Source organism: Pseudorca crassidens, unplaced genomic scaffold (genome assembly GCF_039906515.1).
Source record: "Pseudorca crassidens isolate mPseCra1 unplaced genomic scaffold, mPseCra1.hap1 Scaffold_64, whole genome shotgun sequence".
Taxonomy (NCBI): Eukaryota; Metazoa; Chordata; class Mammalia; order Artiodactyla; family Delphinidae; genus Pseudorca; species Pseudorca crassidens.
Window position 1 is genome coordinate 1,609,685 of NW_027136316.1, and position 25,690 is coordinate 1,635,374.

A 25,690-nucleotide genomic window follows, 5' to 3' on the forward strand; every position below is an offset into this window, starting at 1 on the left:
GGAAAACAATCCAGGGACTCATGTCTTGTTGGAAGGTCTTGTCACACAAATCAGGGCTAAAAACCCCTTGCACAGGAAAGCAGCAGGAGTACGTACATCATAAGCCCACTGTTGGGTACCACAATCCACACAGGGCAGACACGCTCATCAAATATAGAGTGAAGTTTAATTTGGGGTGAAATTTAGTCGACACCTTCAGATACATTAGCGAAAGAGTAGGTGGAGTTCTGTCCTACTAAATGTCATGGGGAGAAACATTCTTCACTTCATAATATTTCTATAGGAAAGTATGTGTCAACTGTCAAGTGCTACCCAAGTCAATGTTAATCATTAACTACTGCATAGACAAATACTGATAATGTGTCAGGAAGAGGGGTGGATCACAGCCCTTTGATCCTGAGATTCTGAAAAGAGAAAACATTCCTTTTGAGACCCTGTGATTGAGATTTACCTACGTTTGCTCATTTATCTTTAGTACAACCCTGTTACTTATAGATTAGTTACCTTTTAACAAGTAACATAAGCTAGGTTCTGAAATTTTGCTTATGTGAGAAGATCATGCAGCTAGAAAATTACAGAGCTAGAATTCAAACGTAGCTCAGGCTGTTTCTGAATCTCAAATTCCTAAATATGCTGGTGTTGAGGTGTGGATCCCAGATTCAAATTTCACCTGGATATGTCGCCTATCAAATCAGTGGCTGGAATCCTCCCTGTTATCATAACACTTCCCCTCCAGTCTGTTCACACAATGACTACCGTGCTTAGGTTCTCCCAACACAGGAATCCTCCAGTGCATTGACCCAGCCTCCCGATCATTCCCATGTCTCCTGAGTTTTATGGAACAATTCTCAGGTCCCTCTGACCTCTCAGCACAGCTGATGATCAAGACCCCAATGAGAGATGACAAAAAACTCCTCTTCCTATGGCTGCATCTATCATACGTATCTCCCAATGAGTTTTATAAATATCTGCATCCTACCAGGACATGATCATAAACCATTCTCCCATGTTTTGCACACACTTCGAATGTTCCCCTTGTTTCTTTGAATCCCTGAAATTCTCACCTTCCCTCACTTTCAACAGTGTGTTCACCTCCTACCATGCAGATGAAGTAGAATATTCGAAGAAATGTGTCAGCTCACTGTCATGAAGTCAACACCTATTCCTGAATCTTCACCCATTGGCGATGCCGCTCCTGTTTAAACTGAAAGTCATTTCTATGCCTGGATAAACGCATTTTTCTCAAATGTATCCCCTTCCCTCCTACTCTCTGGAGGATATTTTATTATTAATTGTAAACTGAAGCTCTTCTACCAGCGAACACCCCTCTCTTCCCAGTCCATTCCCTTTCATCTTTTTCAGTTTCTTCATTCTTGAAACAAAATCTCTGAACCAATTTTTCTCTAGTTCCTGCCCAATGAATTTCCTCTTTCCAAAGTAAACTGAAAGAGTAGTGCAGGATTAGTGAGAATCTCTGGGCGCCCCTCCCACAGTTTTATTTACTAGGGGTGATCTCCCTGTTACTGTTGACTTGCGTATACATAAACCTTTATAACATTATAGTTATCTCTCCGTGATTAAATCCAATGAATGTTTCTCGTATTTTACTTGGATCCAAGCAGAATTGGACTATGACCTCCGTCAGGAAATTTATATTTCCAAGGTCCTCTGACATCACAAACTCCCCACTGCCTTTAAACTAGTCAGTTCCTGCCAGTGTACTGTGTGCAGTTCTCCTCAAACAATACTATTTCAACATCTCAAGATTCCATTATAGCCCTCTTCTCTCTTTTTACTATATACACCATCTTCGAAAACTGTTATAATTATTCAGTCTTCTCCTGTTACCACTATGATAATAATGCGTAAAAACGAATACTAGATTTCTTTTCTGAGGTCTCATCCATAACTGCATGGGAAGCAGACACCTACAATGAAATGTATATCAGACAGAAGCCAGGAACTTCCTCCCCAAATAAAAACTACTCCTCCTCTCGTCTGCAGTTTCAGATAGCAGCTCCACTAATTTTGGGGCTCAGTCATCGACATAACGTCCCAGAACCACACAAACAGAACCAAGCATCGATTTTATCTCTACAATGAGTGCTCTCGTCTCTGTTCATCTCCTCCCTGATATACACATACATAGTTCCAGTTACACTTATACCGCTTCACTTTCAGGTTAAATGTCAGTGCCTCAGAGATTCCTTCTTTAAATTACTAGCTAAGTAACTCTCCTCTCTCTGTTGTCTTGAATAGAACCTACAGGCAACACCCATAATATTTCACGATATCTCTACTCATCATTTTTTTTTCTTTTCTTTTTTTCCTGTTTTCCTCTCTGGACAAATTGCAGAAAAGTAAACTGTAGAGTCATAAAGGAAGTTTCTCTTGACTATTACATAAGGATTGTAAATGCACAGAGATTCCATGTACACAGTAACCTAATCTACTCTCAGATGGCCTGTGACCAATGTTCTTTAATCAAATTAAATAACTATCTTTAAATTAATAATTCTTTGAATAATAAATGACTTTGATTCCTCCTGGGGAAAATTTTATTTAGTAATCACCAGAAACAAAATGTGTGGGAAAACTGTGTTTGTGTCTTTACTTAAGTATGCAACTACCACACTCCTGAGTTCAAAGTTTTAGTCTCTTTCTATAGAATCAGGCAGAGAATTGTCTGTGGGCTCCTGTTAATAGATCTGATAACCTCATATATTGTATAATCATAAAGAAAGAACTCCTTTAATCTGGATGTCAATCAGGATAAATCTAATCAAGGAACAACTTCCCTAACACAAACTTTTCCTTCTCAACACGTTAACCACTTAGATACATGTAAGGAAATTATAAGAGATTCCTTTAATTTGCTAATATTCTAAAAACCTCCGAAAGCAGTCTTGATGCCTTGGCCGGAGGTCTCACTGTTTTGTGAATTGTGGCCAGTTCTGGGAAGAGAATTGCAGCTGGAGGATTAGTCTTTATAAATATGTTTAACCTACAAATAGCCCATCAAGCTGTGGGTTTTGTGTGGCTTTATATAAGGACTGGTGTTGTTTGATTATATCAAACATTGAAGGAAGATATTTTTAGGGTTTTAGAGCATCTGTATTTTAATACCAAGGTAAATAATAATTAAATTATAATCAATTACATGAAGTTTCCAGGGAGGCAGGAGAGAAAAGAATACAATTGGAGAAATTGTACTTGGCCAAGGAAGAGATGATTCTTCAATTCTTACTATGGGCTTGGGACTAAACCGTGAGGAATATTTGTAGATTTTGTGACAGTGAGCTGAAGAATTTCCTCAAATTATCTGAATAATCTGTCTAGTAGAAGGTGGTCCCTTTTGTGGAAAGTGACGAAAGTACTGAGAATATTAAAAATCAAAAGATATGGAGAAGGTCTGAAATATTTGTGAGGCATAGAATAAGACTGAATCATCTAGATATAGTACAATGTCCAGGGATATTTGAAAGATGTTGGGAGATTTGCAAACCCCACCAGATTTAATATCCTAGTTAGATTCAGTCATGGAAGAAGCAGGTACTTGGAGCCCTCCAAGATTGGAATCTTGACCAGCAACTGTGATGAATTTGGAAGGAATATGGAAAGAGGAATATGGAAATTGTTGGTCTTCAAACTATATGTTGAAATTACTTGATTTGATTAATTTGGAATAAAAATGAAGACGGTTGGCACACATGTTAGGAGAGTGGGGTCAGTGCACTGGAGGTTCTCCTAGCATTTGTGGCGAGGGAGGAAACTGACTAATAACTTGGAATATCATGGGTTAATTACCTTTAAAAACTCTTTGATTTTTATTTCCTAATAAATAAATTTGGGGAACTAATATTTCCCTTATGAGAAGCAGTAGCCAAAGTCTTCTTAGTTTGACCGTGGGAAACAAGATTACTCCTCTTTTCTCATAGGCCAGTTCACATTTGCAGGTGGGGTGGTTGTTCACTCCCAGGTAAAGGCTTATGGCTTCATGACTGTTAGGTCTGAAAACTCTAGATAGGATTCAAGTCTCATGGCTTTCTTCTCTTTCCTTGGATTTTCCTGCTTGGAGTAAACAGTGTCTCTGAGAGAGAATACTAGCAGCTGAGTTCTTGGCAATGTGTCCCCAGGTGAGTGGGGACTTGCTCTTTCTCCTGAAGTGGTAACTCTCTTTCCGGTGGATAGAAAGGTGTCACCACTTGCACTGAGTGCTTTAAGTGTATCCTGGTGGGAGTCAAGGCTCTGCGCACTAGTCCTGTCGTCTGGCATCTCTGTGAGGATCGTGGAGTAGGGCAAGGGCTAATACAGCAACCGTCTCCTTTCCAACATTTATAGTGACGTGCTCCAGACTCCATGAAGTCTGTGTTGGAAAGAGGGCACATGAGAGGTTGTATTTCTCTCCACTCAGTCATGGGTTTGACGGGGGTGTGACTCACTCCATAAGCGACTCTGCAATGCAGTGAGCTCTGTCATGTGATGGACACAAGTGGAGGGAAGAGCAAGAGCAGAAGTTCAAGGTCTGGAAGGGGAGGAGGTGTGTGCACAGGTGAGATGAATACGTCCAGGGTCAGAGATGCTGGCTAGATGGATATGCAGGGCTGAGGGGGCAGGGGAAAGAGAAGAAGCCCTTCAGCAGGACTGGCCCAGAGAGGACAGTGGAGCCAATTTTGCTTTTTCTTTCTTTGTTTTTCCAATTTTTAATCTATTTTCTGAGAATACAATTGACTATTTTGAGAACTCTAAAAAGTCACAACAAAATATGCCCTTTCATTCTTGTTCCAAACCAGCCATTTCCCCCCTGTTTAGGTACCTTTGTTCAGAAACTGGAAGCACTTTACAGAAAGCATTTTTTCCTTAATTGGTACATTGAGTAGGATATAGTAGGTAGAGGAACACTTAGAAAACTGTGGCGATATGTGAAGCCCTGGAGAGGCCTGAACCATTGAGAGTCTCTGATTAGTCTCTGAGCAGGGAAGACAGGAGGAAGCTACAGGAGAGACCATGATAGTCAAAGTGGTGAGGTCCCAGGAAACGAGGAGGGAAAGAGGGACCTCAACCCACAGGAAAGGTCAGTTGGGGATCATCTTACAGTTTGGCAACCCCGGAACCTCTGGCTTGTAAAGTTGAGCCCGTCTGTCCTCATATCTGGTGATGAATGCATGCTCTGTGTTGAGGTTAGGTAGGCAGCAACTGCGGACCCCAAGTTGTATATACAGTCTGTTCACTTACACAAAATGGTGGACATTGCATCAATGCTCTCTGACTTTTTAGTGACTAATTCACCTGTAGCTTTTATTTATTGGGTTTTGTTATGTTCAAACATGTCATGTCAGCTCATTTAATCACTCAACTCTCTTGAGAAGTTATTAAGGTATTTCCCACATGAGAACAGTGAGGTTTGTATTGGGGAATACTTTGCCTGTAGTCACTGCTGATAAGTGGCGGAACATGTATATTGCCTGTCTTGTGCTAAGTCTGTAGATTTAACTGAAAGTAGTGGGGAGCAGGGATACTTATGAATTCCCAAGTACACATTTTTTAATTGCCAGTCAGCTCACAATTAACATTCTATTGTGGACTGTGCAGGTTATTTCACACCACCCCTCATGTGATGCTCCTTTGCCATGAAAGTCACTCTGTATTCAGAGTGTGCCCATCTCTGTGATGCACCTGAAAGGCATACGCCAAGTCAGCCCAGAGGAACATTGGGTTTGACGTCAAACAGGTTTGAGCTTTTGATACACACAGCTGCCTTTTCTCAGTACTGTCACCCTCGACCATCACCTCTGAACATTTGGAGAAATGAGGCAGCCTGAACCAGAATGTCCTGCATGTTTTTAGGAATCAGTGACTTTCAAGACATGTGACTGTGAACTTCATCCAGAACTGGGGTAATGTCAATTGCAGGTTTCTTTGAGTGAAATGTCTCTGGAATCTTGTTGAAGTCAATGTGGAAAAATCCCTCCGATGGTGTCACAATTCTGTGAACGTATCAATCTTATTAATCTAACCTTCTGCATATTCCTTGGCCTTAGAGGAAAGGATGGCTCTGTGGCTACTGGTGCTAAATGTCAACGCAGCACCCATTGTTTCAGTCCCTCCCTTTCGGTGCTTTTCCTCATCTTTATCTCACCAACATCCCACCCATTTTATTTTTCGTTTGTTTTACCCTTCAAGATATATTCTAATTGTCAATATCCTATAATATATTTCCAATTTCTTATATATTGCTCCATTTCATACTTTTTCTCTGTGTTAAAGATCAACATTTTAAAAATGTTCACAGACAGTAGCTTCAGGAAGAAGCCATTTATCTGAAGGTCAATAGTAAGTTTATAGGGATAAACCCCACTGTCCACATTAGAGACATGATCTTAGGGTAAGAGGAATTCAGCCGAACCACCTGACTGAAAGTGGACTTAAACGCTGACCCGGCAGAGGCTTTTGAATAGTTTTCATTTGGAACTATTTTTCCCCCAAAACAAACTGTACCTTGAGTTTCAAAAGGGCAGTTGCTTAAATGTAGCTCAGGTATATAGTGTTTGAAAAATAAAGAAGACCGAAAACTTAATCAGAAAACGATGGCAGTGAGAGGCTACAAGTTAGAAAAATCTATATGAATTCAGCAAAGTGAGACTCTATGTGAATATAAGTAACATGGTGGGGTTGGTAGTTAGTGGAGACCATCACTGAGGGAGCAGCCTAGAATTCATGTGTAGAGAAGTATAGAAATGAATTTTATGTGAGCAAACTTTTAACAGTCTTTCCTTTCTTTATCAATAGCAGATAGTTCACACTGGAGAAGAGCCCACTGAATGTAACAAATATGCGGAGATTTCACATAGAATTCAACTATCACACCACATGAGTGACCTCTCACAGGACAGAAACCCTATGCTTGCAATCAATTTGGAAGAGCCTTCAGCCTTTATTCATCATTGAATTAACATAAGATAATTTAGACTGGAGTGAAATACTGCAGGTCTCATCAATGTGGGAAGTCTTGTAGACAAAGCTGTAACCTTAGATGACATGAGAAAACTCACCCTGTAGTGAACCCCTATATATGTTATAAACGTGGCGGATAGTTTAGCTGGAGTCTCATATTTAAATACACCAGAAACTCACACTGAAGAGAACGCTTAATGTGATAAGTGTGGGACACACTTCAGCAGAGCCTTAAATTTTATTCACACTGATGAATGCACAAGGTGAGAATGCCTCTGTCTCAAAACACTGTAAAATCTGGTGCTTCAATTATTCTATTCCATTTATATTTTCTACTAATGTGCCTCTCATGATGTAAAATTGAATTACAAATAAATTTAATTTTTCACAAGTGTCCTAGTCCTAGAGAATTTGTGGACACGGCCATGAAATTTCCAAGAATTCAGTCAGGCAGGGGTTTATTCCTGCAACAGTATTTTTTATCCAAAATGTTTTTTCCCCCACTTAGAACAGATAGATATGTCAGAATCAAGAAGGTGAGAGATCATTCCAGAAACACAATATTGTAAAACAACTATACCCTCAATAAATAAAATAAGGTAAGATAAAATAAAATAAATCATTGCAGACATGGAGAGGTCAATTTTCAGATTTGGAGAGTGTAGGGGCTTCCTGATAAGGTCGGGCTCCTCTTCAGATACATTGCTTTTACTTTGTTCGTCTAAAAACATTCATTATAACCCTAGAGTCCACGGATGTCTAATGGGTGAAAACATGGTATTGTAGGGGGCTATAAAGCATGGGATGTTGCCTGCAACATTTGTGTGTCTGTGCTCCTGTCTGTGTACATGCACACGCACACACACAAACGTGCAAGCAAGGGAGAGAGCATATAGCATCCATCTGATCCTAAAGAGAAAATGTGAGTCTGGAATCAATGGTATAAATGTGTCATCAGGAGAGAAAGCATCAATTTTTCAATTTTTAACATTATTGTCAATTATTAACAAATATTTACTGAAAGCTTCCAGGATTTCAGAACTTGGCTTGTTATGAGGACTAAATTGTAAATAATACAATGTTCCTATCTTCGTAGAACTCTACATTCTAACGCAGTCAATTCAAATACACTGCAATATAAAATTTCTGATATTGAAAATCAAACATACATAAGGGTTTGCAAATTGTGTAACTACAAAATGTTTGCTACTATTTACAAAGAAAGGTTGCCACTTTAAAAAATAAAATTGAGATTATAACAGTGTCATGATAGAACTTTGGAAGGTCAAAAATTGTCAAAAAGACTGGGCTTTAAACAAATATTTTACAAAATTCTGAACCTTTGAAAAGCTATTCTGCAAGATTTGGGAAGAATAAAGATAGATTTCCATTTCTAACAACCAAGATAATTGTTCAAAATATTATGAAGTAAGTATTTAGATTAACTGTTCATTTTCAACAGTTAATTTAAATTAACTTTTGAAAATCAAAAATGTTTTTTATTAGAATACAAAAACTGCTGCACATGCCCACTAAAATTCCATTTAGCATCCATTTTAATTGAGATTCAATGGGGCACCATTTTATTTATTCATTTATCTTCTTCCAGTTTTACTGAGATATTACTGACATAGAGCACAGAGTAACTTTACAGTGCATAATGATTTGACTTACATATGTTATGAAATGATTATCACACTAAATTTAGTGAACATTCATCATCTCATATAGATACAAAATTAGCGAAATAGAAAAATGTGTTCTTCTTGTAATGGGAACACTTATAATTTATTCTCTTAACCAGTTTTATATGTAGGAGACAGAAGTATTTATTATCTCTATCATGTGCTATATTGCATCCCTGGTACTTCATCTATTTTTCGGCTGGACGCTTGAAGTTTGGGCCACCTTCATCCAGTCCCTCCCCTTCCCACGCCCTGCCTCTGTGGACCACAAATTGGACTGTTATTGGATGAGTTTGTTTGCTTGTTAGTTGGCTGTTGAAATATAACTGATCTACAACACTATGTTACTTCTTGTTTCACAACAGAGTAATTTGGAATTACTATACATTTCAAAATAAGCACCGGGTCCTCTGCTTGGGGAAGGGCCAGGGCACCGGCGCGTCTGAGGCCCTGGGCCCCGCCGCCAAGCTCAGGGACAGGCGCCTGTCTGTGGAGGACGAGGCAGCCTCCGGGTGCCAGAGGATATGCTGGGATCGCGCCCTTTCTCTCCGTCCTCCGACCCTAAGTTCCCTCGGCGACGGGAGAGACAGCGGGCTGGGATGTGCGCCTAGGGAGCGAAGCAGGTGCGGTTCCGGCCACGGGGGCTCATCTCGGCCGGTGAGAAGCCCTCTGCCGGGCAGAGGACCCGCTCTATCGCCCGTGGTGCTCCCATGACTGCCGCTTACCCTGAGCGCAGAGGAGCGGGACAGTCTCCTGGGCCTGCAGGCCGCCACGCCCCTCTCCTCGCCGCCTCCAGGTCTCCCGCCACGCATCCAGCACCTGCGACGTCAGCGAGGGGGGCGGGAGATCGTGCGGGGATGGACCCAGCTGCAATCGCCGCCCCATCCCGGAGCGCTGTCGTGTGCTCCGCCCTACACACGGTCGCTCCTTCCCGGACCTGCCGGCTGAGCTGCAGGCGGAGCCGTGGAGACACTGATGCCAGAGGCGCCCTCGGGTTTTCCTGGCCGGCCCCGGGATACCGGGCCGCTTCGACTTCTGGCTCCACGTGCTTCCCGGTCTGTAGCTTAATAGCCGAAGGACGCAGCGCCGGGCCGCTTCGCTGGCTGCACGTTGCGCGCAGGGTCGGCACTGGAACAACAGCGCGGGGGTCAACTACACAGAGCACCCCGCGTGCTACTTCTTTGATCTTTGTCTCTGGTGTGACAGGGCCCAGATCTCCCATCCTGGGCAACAGAAATGTTCTTTATAAATGTTTTGTAGAAGATGTTCTGTCCCCTACCAAAATAAGACATTTGGTGACTTGAACTGTCAGAGTCATCCACTGGTGTTGGCCGTGAGGTTGAAAAGCAGGTCACTGCCACAACCACATTTGGGTGCACAGAACCCACAACAGATGTCAGACTCTGGCCATTAGCCCTCAGAGAAGGTGGACCCGTAGCGGCTGGACTCCAAGCCAGGGGTGGGGCTGGAAAGGCGGCTTTCTGTCCCTCTGGGAGCCACAGAAGTTAGTGGTGAATTGATGGATGAGGATCTGTGCCTAGCAAATAACTATTGCTCGGAACTCTTTGGTTCCATGTATGCGGCCAGACAGAGAGCACAGGGTCAGGACAGTCTCACTCACAGCTGGTGGCTGGGGACGCCAAGAGGAGGGGACCATACATGAGCAGGGGTGGCACCCTGGGGGAGTAATAAGTCCCCTCCCATCTTGGGTAGATTTTGGTAACTTGTTTTTTGTTTTGATTGTAGTTTTCATCTTTTGTGGCGGAGGGCTAGTACAATCAATTCGTTTTGAAATGCTGGTCTCCAAGGAGGGATGTTTGCACTGTAATTCGAGAGAACAGGCCATTGCATCCTACATCCCATCGGCCAAAGTCCACACCCAGCTTGTGCTGGTAGGAACTGCAAGCTAAGAGTGGTTTTTATATATATAAATGGCTGAAAATAATTCATAAAAACATTATTTGCAACCCACAAAAATTATATAGCATTCAAATTTCCTTGTCAATAAATAATGTTTTATTGAAACACAGTTATACTCCTTTATTTACGTTTTACTGTAGCTGCTTTTTGGCTACAATGACTGAGATGAGTAGAAATAACAGACATCCTATGACGAATCTAAAATATTTACTCTCTGGTCCTTTACACAAGTTTGCCAACCCCTGCTCTAGAAAAGCGGGAAAAAAATTTTTTTCAAACTCATATGCTCGGATTTATACTTTTAAAACAGTTAAACTTTTAGCGAATTTTCTCCCTGGAAACAAACTTTAGGTAGATGTAAATATGTTAAATTACTCTCAGTAATCTCAGAATAAACACTAATTCACAATTATTCCTGCACTGAGGAAGGGAATCCACCTGCAGATATTTTTATTTTCATCTCAGAAATAATCACAAATTAGTGTAACTAAAACCTAACACCCACACAAATTAGCATCAACTGCATAAACTGCTAGATATTTCTGAGCCTCAAAATAGGACATTGTAAGCCATAAAAGTATTTACTTTAAATTTTGGTTTGGCGACATCTCTTGCCTGTGGCAGTGTTTACCAAAGTTAATTGATCACAGAGAATTTCATCAAGAATCATTTTCTAATAGAAAACTATCAAGAGTTAATGCACTATAATTCACACTGGAGTAAAATAAACCAGAAAACACTCACATTGATGAAACAATGAATATGTAATTTACATAAGAATATAAAAATGTATAACAACAAAAAAAATCACATTACCTTATTTTCTGTTATTAAATATAAAAACATATTATGCAACTTCCAGGTATTCTTGCATCTGGTAAGCCATTTCTTTCTTAAAAGGGCATTATTGCATAATGAAACATATAGGTAAATGCATTTTTAGATTTTTATTTTGTATTTAGGAATACATTTAACTTCAAATTTACCAATAGTGTATATAATCGCATTGGGACTATATACACTACAGAACACACTGGGAAATTCTAGATTTTATGATAATAATGTGTTATTTTGGATTGCTTTGGGTTATCAAAAAAATTAGAAAGAAATTAAGAGCCCAATATAAAGAGCAAGATAGCAATCCTCTTGTCTGTTAACGTTTAAAATGGTATCCGGTTGAATTTTGAATAAAATGGATAATGAAAGGAATTTTAACAGGCACGTACAGGGAATTTTTATCCTTATAAAAATCGTTACTGATTTTCGAACATATAGTTTTGAATTCTAAAAATTGAAAAAATACTTATTTTGGAATATAGAGAAGAGTAAACCTGGTTCTTAAGACAGGAAACCTAGCTTTGCTCTCCCCAATTCACGTAGAGAAGGTTTTCCAAAATGAAGAATTTTGTAAAATATTTTTACTGACCAGTATTTCTAAAAATGTATAACTTTACAAAGTTCCAGAATTGAGACTGTTTTAAATGTCAATTTTATTTTATGAAGTGCCAACTTTTTATTGTAGACCAGTAGTGATATTTTGTGACTATACAATGCATGAACATGTCTTTTTTTAAATGTCAGAAATTTTGTTTTGCAATTTATTCTTATTGCCTGCATTAGAATATAGAGTTCTATGAAGAGAAAGGCCTTCTGCTATTTACAGTTTAATCATCATAACAATCCAGGTTCTGAAATGTTGGAAGTTCTCTTTAAATATTTAATAATTGAAAAGTTTATAAATGAACGAACAGGGTGATTTAGCTTATTTTTCCCCTGCATGAATCCTTTATGCTAATAATTCCTAAATGGCATTTTCCCTTTTGATCAGATGGTTGTTACAGTGTCACTCCCTTGCATGGGTGTGTGTGTGTGCACTCAGATGCACATACACACAGTAATGTTGCAGGTAACATCATGGGTTTTTTAAAGGAATTTTTTTATGATTTTTTTTCATGTGGACCATTTTAAAAGATTTTTATACAATTTGTTACAATATTGTTACCGTTTTATGTTTTGGTTTTTTGGCTGCGAGCCATGTGAGATCTTTGCTCCCCAACCAGAGATCGAACCCGCACTCCCTGCATTGGAAGTTGAAGTCTTAACCTCTGGAATGCTAGGAAAGTCCCCATGATGGGCTTTATAGGCCCTAGAATACCATTTCTCAACCCATTAGACTTCAATGGACCTCAGGGCTATAACGAATGTTTTGGCCAACAAAGAAAAAGAAATGGAACTGAAAAAGGTCCAGAACTCATCATGCAGCCTGTACGCTCTCCCTAGCTAGCCTTCTTGAAGGTTTAATTGATAAAATAGATGTTGTCTCTATGGTGATCTTTCTCCCGGAACATTTTTTAGTACAATTTTTCTACATCAAAGAGTAAAGCTTTAAAGGTAGACTTATCAATGGCTCTGTGAAGGATCTCCTTTGTGTTTACATGATTTAGTATATGCACCCCTCAATGTTCTAATACATTCTTAAAGTAGAACTCTTTTTATGTCTGCAAAGATCTTTCACCTTCTCGGTCCTGAAGATATCTATCTGTTCTTCTTGGACAAAACAAAGAAACCCTTGGCTACAAAATGCTATGTAGGGATTAAACCACCATCTGACTCTGAATTTTTGAGTTCTTCCTGTCCATGTACCCACAATTTTTCACCTTTCTTTAAATATAATTAATGTATACATTGTTTTAAGTCATACGAGAAATAGTAAATGAACGTTAAGTAATAGAATTAATTGAAGCAGCAGAGGTTAATCACAAAGTATGTGTGTATTTATTCTTGAAGCCATTCATCCGGAATGCATATAAGGATATTTGGACCCTAATGTACGAGTTAACACACATCATACTATGTTTTACATTTTCAGTTAACATTCATCGTTGTTTCCTGATTGATCCCAGTCTTTGTAATTATGATTATAATTTTATAAAGTCAGAAAGTGTCTAACTGATCAACAGTGACAGAGTATTAACAGAAAATGGATTCATTCATACTTATCACAATATTTCATGATTTTGAATGACACATACACACTCAGTAGCACTTATGTATTTGCAAATTCTGATCTACTGAAGCAGGTTTGCTTCGTTTCTTCTTACTTGATACTGAATATTGCTTTCAGCACTTCTCAAACCCCTTCATCATCTACATCTTTATACTGTATATTTAATAATAAGACAATTGCTGAAGGACTGAATTATTGACTCAATTGCATGCTAACACATTCTTTATAGACTATTTTCCCAGTATGAGTTTTCTGATGAATAGCAAGTGAAAGATTTTCCACATTGTCTTTAGAACTGACATCTCCTCAGTGTGAGCACTTTCTTGTTCAGTCAGGAATGAGGAATCACTGAATAATGTCCTTCCTTCATTACACTGAGACTATTTTTTCAGTGTGAACCCTCTCATGTCTGATGACTCCATGACTAATGGAACTCTAGCATTCATTTCATCGGATTTCTTCTACAGCAGTGATTAGATTGTTTACCCCTAGAGGGCTCTCCTCGTAGTAAACCTTGGGATGTCTTCTCTACTGTGTCAGGGATGCAGTCCACTCTGAGTTCTCTGTGTATTCTGAAGCTGGAGCTCCAACTGAAGGCTCTTCCACCATGATTACAGGGTCAGGGTTTCTCTCCACATGACTTTCCTGGTGGTTGAAAAGGGATAATTTCTGGCTGAAGGCTCAATATCCTTGATTACAGACACAGGGTTTCTACTCAGTATGAATTCGCTGGTGTTGATAAAAGTGGGAGCTCTGGGTAAAGGCTGCACCACATGGATTCCAGACATAGGGTGGCTCTCCTGTGAGTTTTCCAGTGCGTATAAGCATGAGAGCTGTGTTAAAGGCTTTTCCACATTCATTGCATTTGTAGGCTTTCTCATTAGTGTGAATTCTCCCCCATGACTAAGGTTATGGCTTTGACTAAGTGTTTTCTCACATAAATGATATTCCTTGTGGTTTCTCTCCTGTGTGAATGTGCTCATGTTATTGAAGCGTTGGATGGTCACTGTAAGCTCTTCCACAGTCATTCCAAACATAGGGCTTCTCTCCCGTGTGAGGCTATTGGTGTGAATAAAAGTCAGCTCTCTCGCTGCATTACCTTTATAAGGTTCGTCTTCTCCAGTGTGAGCTGTTGGTGTATAAATGCGAGGCTTCAGCTGAATTATTTCCCACGTTCAGGACATTTGCAAGAGTCACTCCAGGGTGCACTCTCTCATGTTGTCTAAGGTTGGAGGGTGACTAAAAACCTTCCACATTCTGAGATCTGCATGGTTTCCCTCTAGTATAATTAGCTTATGTTAATTCAGTGGTGAATAACGGCTGAAGTCTCTCCCATTCGGGCTGAAAGTGTAACACACGTGGAGTTAAGGTTGTTGTATGTGACATGTCCTCATATTCATTGCATTCAGTGGGCTCTTCTCCAGCATGAAATCCCTGCTATTGACAAGGAAAGAGAGGCGTTAAAAATTGCTCACATAATAATCATTCTGTCATTTCTCTACATGTGACTTCTAGGCGGCTTCCTCAGTGATGGTCTTCATTGAAAATCTCCCCATGTTAGTTACATTCACAGCTCATGTTACTTTTCTGAATTCACACAGAATTTCTATCTGGTAAACCCTCACTGGTCATAGCTTTCTGATTAAGTTTTAGATCATCTTTATGTTTCAAACACTATATCCATGAGCTATGTTTAATCAATTACCTTTTCATTGAAGCCCAGGTTAGTGTTTGACATGTAATGTCAAAAGACATGGGTCCTCAGATTGTTCCATCCTCCATTAAATTGATAGAAAATCTCCTGGCCACATGTCCAAGGACATGGAGGGCAGAGCTAGGGTTGAGGCTCTGATGTTACTGATTCCCACATGGGGAGGAACCAAGGTGACTAAGGGCAAGGGCATCCGTGGTGGCGGTGGGTGCAACAGGGGTGCTAAAGACCTGTAATGGGTGTTGGAGAACAAATGACGGTGCCTTTCACCAAGAATTATTAAATAAGAATATTGCGAGAGGTGTCCTTGCTGTGGAGACAGGACTCTCTAGGAGACCATGATAAGGGTTACCTGGGAATTAGTGTTAATCCTAGGAACTGAATATTAATAAACTAATAACTCTGAACAGTAAGTCGAATCAAAGTATAACACCCCATAACTTGCATTATTTTCTGCAAAATGGGGATATTATATTCTCCCTACATGCCGAGTAGCCAATGCAGCCTTGTTCTTGACCATGGGAGGAAAAAGCGTTCCTTCTGTCTGCGCATGCCTGTGGGTAAGGTGGCAGGGGTCACTCCCAGCTGAGTGGTTGGGGATTGATGCCTGATATATCTAACAATACTCTGAAAGGCTGGGTTCTCATGGCTGTTTTCTCTTTCTTCAGATTTATCTGCGTGATGTCCCGATTGTCCCTGCATAAGGATGCAGAGGAGTGCAGATGGTGGCAGAGTTCCTGATAATGAAACCACAGGTGAGAAAAAAAAATTATTTTGATTCCTGAATTGATCCATCTTTTGCCAAGTGGTCAGGTTTCTACTTTGGGTCCAGATCTCCTAAGTGCACCCAGGAAATATTAACGTCAGTTATGTTCACCACCCTTTTAGGGATATGGCAGGTCAGGAACCAATGCAGAAACACTCTCTTTCCCAACATTTACTTTCACTTGCTCCAGTCTCATTAAGGCTGTGACCTCACAGAAGACGGGAGAGGTTTTTACCTTCTCTTTTTTTAAAGGTCATCCGTTGGGCTCAGTGACCTCCTTCATCATGTTACTGGCTGCAGTGGACTTAGGAACGCGTTGAACACAGGGGATAGAGAATGACTCAGAACAGAAATCTCTACGTCAGTCGGGAGCAGGCGTTTCATCAGGTGAGTCCTGTGTTATAGGTGCTGGGGTGAATGGAGGCTTGGTGAGAGATAGCAATAAAGAATCAATTCTTTTTCCTAATTTTAAAATGTTTAACTTTCTACAGACTACTCATAAACATTTTGATAGTTTTATAAAGATAAATGTAAGTTCCTTAGCAAAGTTATTCACATAACTCTGTTCCTTTGTGTTGTTAACCTTCATTCAAATTAGAAAGTTGAATGCAATGTCTGCAGATTCTTATTTTCTTAATTGTGACTGTGTATGGAGGAGAAGGGGCATAGTACATAGAACAAAGTGTAGAGCACTGGACAGCAAATGACAGTCTGGGGAGCTCCAAGACCTCACTCCCACACAGATACATCAGTAAAACAACCAGGATCTGCCTGAATGAGCTGGGATTCTAGCCCAGGGGACCCCAGAGGTGGGAACTATGGGCTTTCTGCTCCCACCATTGCCAGCCCTGGTAAGTGTTCCTATTAGACCCAGGGATATGTGTGTGTGTGTGTGTGCGTGTGTGTGTGCGTGTGTGTGTGTGTGCGTGTGTTTGTTTGTTTCTTCTTCCTGACACCCCTGGACTTGCCGAGTGTGCATCACTGTTTCATGAAAACTATTCTCATGTGGTGCTAAAGGTATAAGACCCTCTCAGTCTTGTATCTTCCTGCATTGGATACATAAAATTTATGTAATAGGTCCAGCTGCAAATGTTCAGTTTTCTCCTTGGCTCCTACCTGCAATGGCATGGGAATGTCTTCTTTGGGAAAGCAGCTCTAGACTCATGGAGAGAAGAGCTGCACAGGTGTAGGGTGGGCAGAGATAATTGGAGCAACCAAGTGAATTGCTAAGGTCTCCTGTTAAGGAGGTAACAGGCTGGGCACAAAGGGAACCCAAGTCTTCCGAGTCAGGGTTCTGACTGCAGAATTCTCCACATTAGCGTGAGGAGCGCATCTCCTTCGCGGCAGCCTCCTGCCCAAATCTTCCCAGCCACGCCCGCTGCTTAGGTCGCGTTGTGCCAGGCGAGCCTAACCGACAGGTAGCTCCTAGGCGGACGGCCCGGGACGATCTCGAGCGTTTGGGCGGTCGGAGCTGATCCCTCGCCGCCCAGCGATCAGAATCCATCACGCTGACGTACGAGCCCCTTGTCGGGAGCCACCTGGCGGACGCTTTTATGTTGTCCCTTCCCTCCTGAGCTTTGGCGACCTTCGCGAGGGATGTGACTCGCCCGCCAGGCGCAGGCCAGAGTTCCGGAAGGCCGGCGACGCAGGCGGCGACCATCCCGGGGGTGCGGAGTGGTGGGCGCGTCCTGTCTTATAGGAGATTGAATGTGGAGAGAAGTGTGCTGTGGGGCCAACACTGAGCTCCCTCGAAGTTTTAGGGGGAGGTCTGCGCCGGTCGACCAGCACTCCCTGATGCCCCTTGGCCCGCCGAGACCTCCTACCCTTCTACGCGGAACCGGGAGAGGATGTCCGTGCCCGACGTCGTACTCCGTGTGGAACGATCCGTCGCTGCGTCCTCGCCGCCTTGGGGGCCCGGCTACAGCCCTGTGCTGTCGAGGCGGTGGAGCTGCTCAACGGCTCCACTTCACTTTCTCCGGGCCACAGGAGAGGCGGTCACGGGGGCGGTTCTTGCACCGAGGAAGGGGCACGGGATGCGGCTCAACAGACGGGAGCCACCCGCCAGATTGAACCGACGTCTACGCAGGGACCTCCCGTCCCCACTCCTTGGTCGCCTCGTCAGCGTGGCGCTTGCCTTTCCAACCTGTTCAAGTCCCCTCACCGCCGACTGTCGAGGGCAAGCGTGTAGGGCGCTCATGGAGGGGCGGCAGTTCCTCCTAGGCTTCGGTGGTCGGAAGTCGTAGTCATTTCTATTTGGGAAACAGAGACTGGCCGGGGCATCCGTGATGGTCGGGAGGAGACACGAGCCTGGCCGCGGTCCTGGGTGGGCATTGTTGTCGGGAGCTTCTCTGAAGAAGCTCTGCAGACAGTGAACGGCCTACAGACGCGCGGGCAGAGGGGAGGACCCCCCAGGACAACAAATGGGACCGATGGTGTCCTGGGTCGAGAACGGGTGTCATCGGTGTGGCGGTGCGCCTTCGCCCGTGTGCGATCTGGATACTTCCTGTTGTGGTTAACAGCAGTTGCACGTCGCTTGGCGTCTGCAGCGGCAAGGTCGACCAGATGGCCAGATTTCGGTATTGGGGCAAGAAAAAATATTGAATGAATTGAAACTCTTTTTGTTGTGAGATTCACTACAATGTGAACATTAGTGAAATAAGAAATCCTAAGATTTACAGTAAATTCACATTACTGTAATAGTTACTATCGTTTGCAGTTTTTTTCCACAAAATGTTTATCTATGAAATTTAAAATATATTTAGTACAATTTTTTGTGATACAAGTCTGCTAATGAGAAAAATGTAATTCTTTTGCAAGGGGGATGCCATTTAGCTTATTACAGGTTCCTATCATCAAAATTTCAGTTGTTAATGCTGACTTATAAGGAGATTTTGCCTGGTTTACATATTTCATATTTGAAAATTCTTTTCACACAAGTATGTACTACCAAATACTGAAGTTCAGGAGTGTGTGATTTTAATTGAACATATTCATTTCTTGGAAGGAACTTAAAAAATTCTGTTTGATTCTTCTATTGATATTTGCCTTTTAGTATGTCATTATATTGTACATTATATATATAGTCATATATATAGTCATTTATTATTCTGTTTGCAGTTAATTTTAAAAACATTGATTCAAGTTTCTCTATCCACAGAGTATCTGATTGCTTGTAGATGATGAAGGAGGGTTTTGGGATGCAGAATTTTCTAAATCCATCTGGAAGCCTGGGAAACTCTCCCTCCAGCCACAAGGCCCTGCCCCACACACTGCAGCAACCAGTCTGGAAAACCAGACTCCAACCTCTGCAGCAATAGGACCCAAGGGTCAGGACTTGGTCAGTGACTCACAGCTTCGAAATTTTCAGTCCTTTCCATGTAGAACCAAATGTGGGGAAGGCCAAATATGTTCCCCTAAGTAATCACGTAAGACGTCCCTCTTCCTATCAGCTTCTCTCAAGCCTCCCTGCATCACAAGCTCTCGGGAGGACATGGCTTCCTATTTTTGCCACCAGAAAGTGTCCCCACTCTTATGTGTGCCCTGAGTCTCAGCCTGATTTGAGTGGTGGTGGCTGACTCTCATGCTCTATAGACAAGTTCTGAGTAAATAGTGCTTGTTCTCATTTGGGGGGGGGTTGTCTTTTTTCATATCTACAGAGCTTAGGATGGCAGGAAGCAAATAAAACTCATGATAATGTTTCCCATGTTATTTTAAAAATCACATTTATTAATCACCATTTTTTAAGTTGAGACATAATTCATATACCATAAAATTCACCCTTTGAAAAGTGTAGAATTTAGTGATTGATAATCTATTCACAAAGTTGTGCAACCATCGGCACTAATACCAGAACATTTAATCACCTCAAAAAGAAACCCCATCCCCATTAGTCTCTTCTATTCCACCTATGCTCAGGCGTGGCCACCACAAATGTGCTTTTGTCTCCACGGATATGCCTATTCTCAATATTTCATGTGACTGGAATCATACAATATGTGCCCTTTATGTCTGGCTTCTTAAACTGAATATCATGCTTTTGAGGCTCATGCTTTAGAATGTATCAGTATTGTACTCCTTCGTTTGGCCTAAGAATTTTTCTTTTTAAGCCATAAGGTTTTACGGACATTCACATGCCACCAGGGTTTTTGGAGGTTTTTTTTTTTTTTTTTTTTGTAAAATATATATTTTCAATTTTAGCCATTTAAAGTCTACAGTTGACTAACATTAAGTACTGCTTCCCTGCCTGGCCCCAACATACCCCCACTCACCTGGAGCTTCCAGTAGGCCCAGAGGACACAAGCCCAGCCATGCTGCCCTTCCTTGGAAACCCCAACGTCATCCATCATGACCATGATCCCACTATTAGTGCCCCTCACTCTAACAAAAAGAACCCCGGACATGGATAGACTCTAGTGAAGAGGGCAGCTGCCACCAGGCAGTTCTTGTGCTTGGGACAAGGAAGCAGTGCCCTGGGACCTGCAGTCACCCTGGGGTCACATGAGGTACAGTGCTGGTCTCCTGAGGGCATATTCTGCTGAGGTCACGGCCAGGCCCCTATGGAGGAGAACCAGTGAACACTTAGGGACATCTCTTGTCATTCTTTTCTTCCTTCCTTCCTTTCTTTCTCTTTTTCTTTTTCCACCCGGAAGAGGTAAAGCTTGACAAGAAAAAAGTAAATGACTTCCTAGACCATCCATATTTCAGGGCTACCTCATGGACCTGTCCTTATTTTCTCAATAAAAACCCTTTAAGGAACTAAGATGTGCTACCTGTTCCATGCACGTTCACCTGTGTGTCTGCCCCGCACAGTCCTCCATCTTCCCTTCCCTCTTCCAACACTTCACTCTTCCTGTGGGGGCTTATACAATGGCAAAGATTGCTGTGAGTTCCAGCATAGTGTCTGCCTCACCCCCTTCATGACTGTCTTGCTGACTCAATAGCCTTTTTTCTGGCTGCTCGGGAACCCTTGTCTGTCCTCTTCTCAGGGACACTGCTCATCGTTAACAACACCCAACTGTATTCCCCACTGTTCAGGCCCTGGGAAATCGGCTGTCCTGACCTGGGACAGCTTTAAATATAAGAAATTGCTACCTTCCACCGCTGGGGTCAGAAGGCTGGTGTGTGTGGCCCAAGGCTCTCGGAGGTGTTTTGCATCCTCCCAGAATCTCCTCTCACCTCCCTAAGAAACTCTACTACCAGGAGACCTCCAACCAACACCCTCCATTAGGTGCTGAGCTGTCAATATTTCCAGCCCAGAAAGACCACAGCCTGTGCTTTGCAACAGGGAAAACCCTCCCCTCTACTTCCAGTCCATCCAAGTGCCCCCACCATTCCTCAGCTTGCACAGCCCACAGACGGTTTCTGAGTCTGTATAGCAGGTGAAGTCCCATAGGTGTCAGGTCCTGAGTCTCTTCCAGCTACCATGTTCCACCCAAACCTACATGATGAGTTCACGGTTCTCTGGTAGTGCAGGGGCCCCTCCCATGTGCCTCTTCTGGCACTGTTGCTGGATCTCCTTCCTCCTTAAGTCAGGGGAAAGAGCTTGGTTTCTCTGGGCCTGTGAGTGGGGAAGTGTAGGAGGAGACGAGCGGCCTAGAGTCCAGTCTATTCTGCATCCCGTGGGTCCATGACTCTGGTGGGTGGAAGCAGAGGGGGTAATGGGACAGCGAGGCTCTTGGTCTGCTTAGTGGCTTGGGATTTAGGGCACATTCAAGTGGAGGCTGAACCTAGTGGAGCATGTTGGTCAGCAAGCAATTTCTGCATGTGTAGGAACTGAACCAGTTCACCAAGCTCTCTCAAAACTAATAAACACTCTTACTTCTGGCAACAGGGGAAGGGCAGATGATGTTCCAGGAAACTCCTCTTTAACCTCCTGGGAACATTCTGACAGGGTCTTTGAATATACAACAAATGTCTGCTTTGGTTAAGAAGACATTGGTGATTTGAAGGTACATTCTGGTAATGTAGAAAACGAAAGTACTTCAAAATTAAAATCTTATTTTATGATTTAGAATCTACTGTACTCAGATGACTGATAAATTGTTTAATGAAGGCATTGGTAAAAGTAAAAGCTGAGAGCTACAGAGTTGTTTTTGTTTGTTTTTGGGTTTTTTTTTACATTACCTGGGCCGCTCACGTTTGGGGCCTCTCCGGTTGCGGAGCACAGGCTCCGGGGCTGCAGGCTCAGCGGCCATGGCTCACGGGCCCAGCCGCTGTGCGGCATGTGGGATCTTCCGGACCGGAGCACAAACCCGTATCCCCTGCATCGGCAGGCAGACTCTCAACCACTGCGTCCCCAGGGAAGCATGAGAGCTAAAGAGTTTTAACATTACTTTCTATTTTCATAAATTTTACATTATAGTCTAAAACTGTGGCATGCTTACCTATTTGTCCATCTATCCCTCCTTCTCCCTCTCTCCGTAGTGTTAAGATGTTCGTCACTATTTGGTAGGTGCCAATTCTTCTGCAACACGCACACTTCATTGTGTAGGAGAAGTGGTAACGTTTGTTCACAGGAGTGTAAGTGAGGAGGTGATGCGCGGGCGGGCTGGGCCACTGCAATGTGGTGAAAGAAGGACAGGCATGGTCCACGGGGGCTGGCCCCTGGACCCTAGGCTCCTGCTTTTATCCAGACATCTGGGGCGCCCTGATTCACTCTTGACCCAGTAAACAAGGAGCCTAGAATATCTCTGTGAGCAGCCCTGGCCAGGAGCCCTTCACATACTTCTCTCCATTTACATCGTGGGCATGGAGTTCTCTCAAACATCTTCAAAGTTCTCAGTTCTTCTGATTTCTATAGTCTTCGCTTTTCTTCATGCCAAGGATGTCACTAAATAAATTAGCTTCTGTATGATTAATATGAACATATAGTGTTGATATATTAAAATAATATTTGTATATCATATTTAACATTTTATTTACATTATATGTACATTTATTTATATAGTATTATTTTATTATAATAAATTAAATTAATAAATATAAATAAGCTATTAATATGAATATATATTACACCTGCGACTCAGGATTTGCCTCCTGGGTGCTCAGCTCTTCCCACTGAGCCAGACTGTTTGCCTGAAAAAATGAAGACTTCAGGGCAAAGGGAAATGTGAGGGGGAGGTGGGCAGAGAAGACCCAACCTGCAGTCACAGTGAAGAATGAGGTGTGTTCTCAAGACCAGCTTGAAGCGCACATTCTTAGTGAGGGGAGTGGATGCAAACACTGTCGCCCGCCCCGTGCGCCCCGTCTGGAGTGGAGAGGGGAGGAAGCCTCCTCCAGGTATTTCTTCACTGGCTCCTCCCACCTGACCCCCTCTCCTCCCCAGTCTCTGCTGTGACACTTGTTTTTTGACACCTGGAGGTGAACTTAACCCTCCCCCACTGTTCTCCTCCCTCCTGTCTCTCTTTTCTTTCCCTTCATTGAGGCTCTCAGGCCTGCTATCAGGTTGGCTGGGGGCCACAGCCAGTCATACGCACCTTCCCTGCAGCCAGTGAGCTGGCCTTGCCCCATCTTCCTCCTTTTAGAGCTGTGATAACTGGGTACCTGCTGTCACTGGAGACTTTCCCTGCTGTTATTCTCCCCTCGCCAGGTGGTCGGATGTGCAGAAAACTAAAGGCGACTCTGACTTTCCCCGGGTGTGCATGGTCGCACCTATTGTAGTTTGCTAAGGCTAGCCACCTAAGCACAGGCTGTGCGTTGTTTTAAGATATAGCCCAAAAATACAATAAGAAAAAAACTCCCCTGATAAGGTTGGCGTGACTAAATATATTCAGAACTTCATTGAGCCTATTCTCATACACTCAATTTACTACGGCTTTAGAGGTTTCTAATTTCTACTCAGATTTGCAAAGATTGGTCACTGGGAAATTTATCAGCTGTCACTGTATTCCAGATGGCAGAGTAAACAGGGACTAAAGGTAGAAACACCTGCAAAATACCTAATATGGTCAAAATTGTCCGACTACTTTTAAAATGTTATTGATTAACCAACCAGACAAATGAGAAATGTCAGAGAAAAGTCAAATAGAGACATGTATTCATTCAGCCAAAAAGATGAACGAAGTGAGAGGTGAGGTGAGGAAGCTGGCCCAGTGTGGGCGGTGGGACCAGGCAGCTGTGGCGGCAGCTCTACCACGTCCTTCACGGGGCTGCTCTCTCAGCCCCCCAGACGGGCAGCTTTTCTTGGTAAACTCAGTGTAAGGATATCAGCCGTTCATCAGGCACTTCTTTGGCTTCACATGTGAGCAGGACCCTTGTAGCTGCAAGGTTTACAAATTAGATCCTCTGCAGTGGCTAGTCTGTGTTCTGTGCTCTCCTCAACTGAGGCTGCTTCTGGTGTCTATCACAGAACCTATAACACGTCCTGAGTGTCCAGGCTTACAGCGGTGCTGCTTGAGACTGGGCTGTGACATTTCCGTGTCTGGCATGTAGCAGACATTGAATGAATATTTATTGGGGACAAGGAGGCTAAACTGCACAAGCATCTACTCCTAAGCTGCTTCACACAGCTTGTGACTACAGCTGAGCTCCAGAGACCTCACTGCCTGTGGTGGGGGCTAAAGCTCTCACAGCTTGTTTCATCTGCATGTTGCTTTCCCCCTGATAATATGATCCTTTTAGCTTCTCCTCCTAGAGTTTTGCATAGACCAAGTGAGAAAGATCAAAGTTGTTCCAGTCTTGTGGCAGGCTTTTAAAGCTCAACTACACTGAAAACTCATGAGAGGTACAGTATCACGTGGGGGTGACTTTCCACAAGAGTTGTCACAGTGGCACTAACCTCAACAAGTCTATTCACTTTTTGTATAGAGGTTTTAGTCCAATACTCTGCTCAAAAAGTTCAGAAGGTACATTTTGTGATATTTAAGCCTTTGCTCTTGCTCTAGGGCAAGATTCCTCAACCTGGGGATTAACGACATTCTGAGCTGGATAACTTTTCGCTGTGGGAGATGTCCTGTGAGTTCTGTGATGTTGAGCAGCAGACCTGGCCTCTACCCACTAGCATCTCCTCAGGCGTGACAACCCAGAATGTCTCCGGTTACATCCACTAGTCCTCTGGGGATAGGGGATTGAGGAAAAATTCCTCCAGCTGAAAATTTTTTCTCAAGTGGCACCAGTAGATTGCAAGGAGAACCAAAACGACAACAACAAAAACAACAACAACAAATGACTCACCAAGACTTGCCCAGTGATGGAATTATGACAAACTAAAGAATAGGCTTTCGTTGTGTAGTATCTTCAGGCTATTTTTGGATACTTCTGTGCAGAGCTGACTCGAAGTCCTCCATCCCTTAGTGGTATTTGGCCCAAGGCCCCAAGATGTCTTTACCTAAAGTGTGTTTAATGTCACATTTGTTTAATATATTCCCCCAGATGTGCCCCTCTGTGTGCCTGCCTCAACAGCGTTTATCTACTTAGATTACACAATGTGAGAAAATAGAATCCTCATTATTTCAATAGCCTCCAGGGTAACAACGCACAATGAACCTAAACTAATTTTACTGATAATAGTGAGACTTTGCTACCAGAATATGTAGTAAATATTAGGAAACAATCTATTTTACAGTAATAATTCAAAATGAAGTTAAAGAAATTTAATCATCATGACTGTTTACCACCAGAATCAGGTAGTGTAGCATGTTAGGTGGTGC

The 25,690-nt window shown here is 42.6% G+C and overlaps 1 long non-coding RNA gene across 1 annotated transcript in view; it reads left to right on the top strand.

Annotated features, from left to right (window-relative positions):
- LOC137218234 (uncharacterized) overlaps positions 1-20,802 on the top strand; it is a 147,540-nt gene extending 126,738 nt beyond the window's left edge. The window contains exons 3-4 of the long non-coding RNA XR_010940554.1: positions 16,296-16,430; positions 19,201-20,802. This is a non-coding gene — a long non-coding RNA (uncharacterized lncRNA). The remainder of the gene's footprint in view (positions 1-16,295; positions 16,431-19,200) is intronic.
- Positions 20,803-25,690: the final 4,888 nt, after the last annotated feature.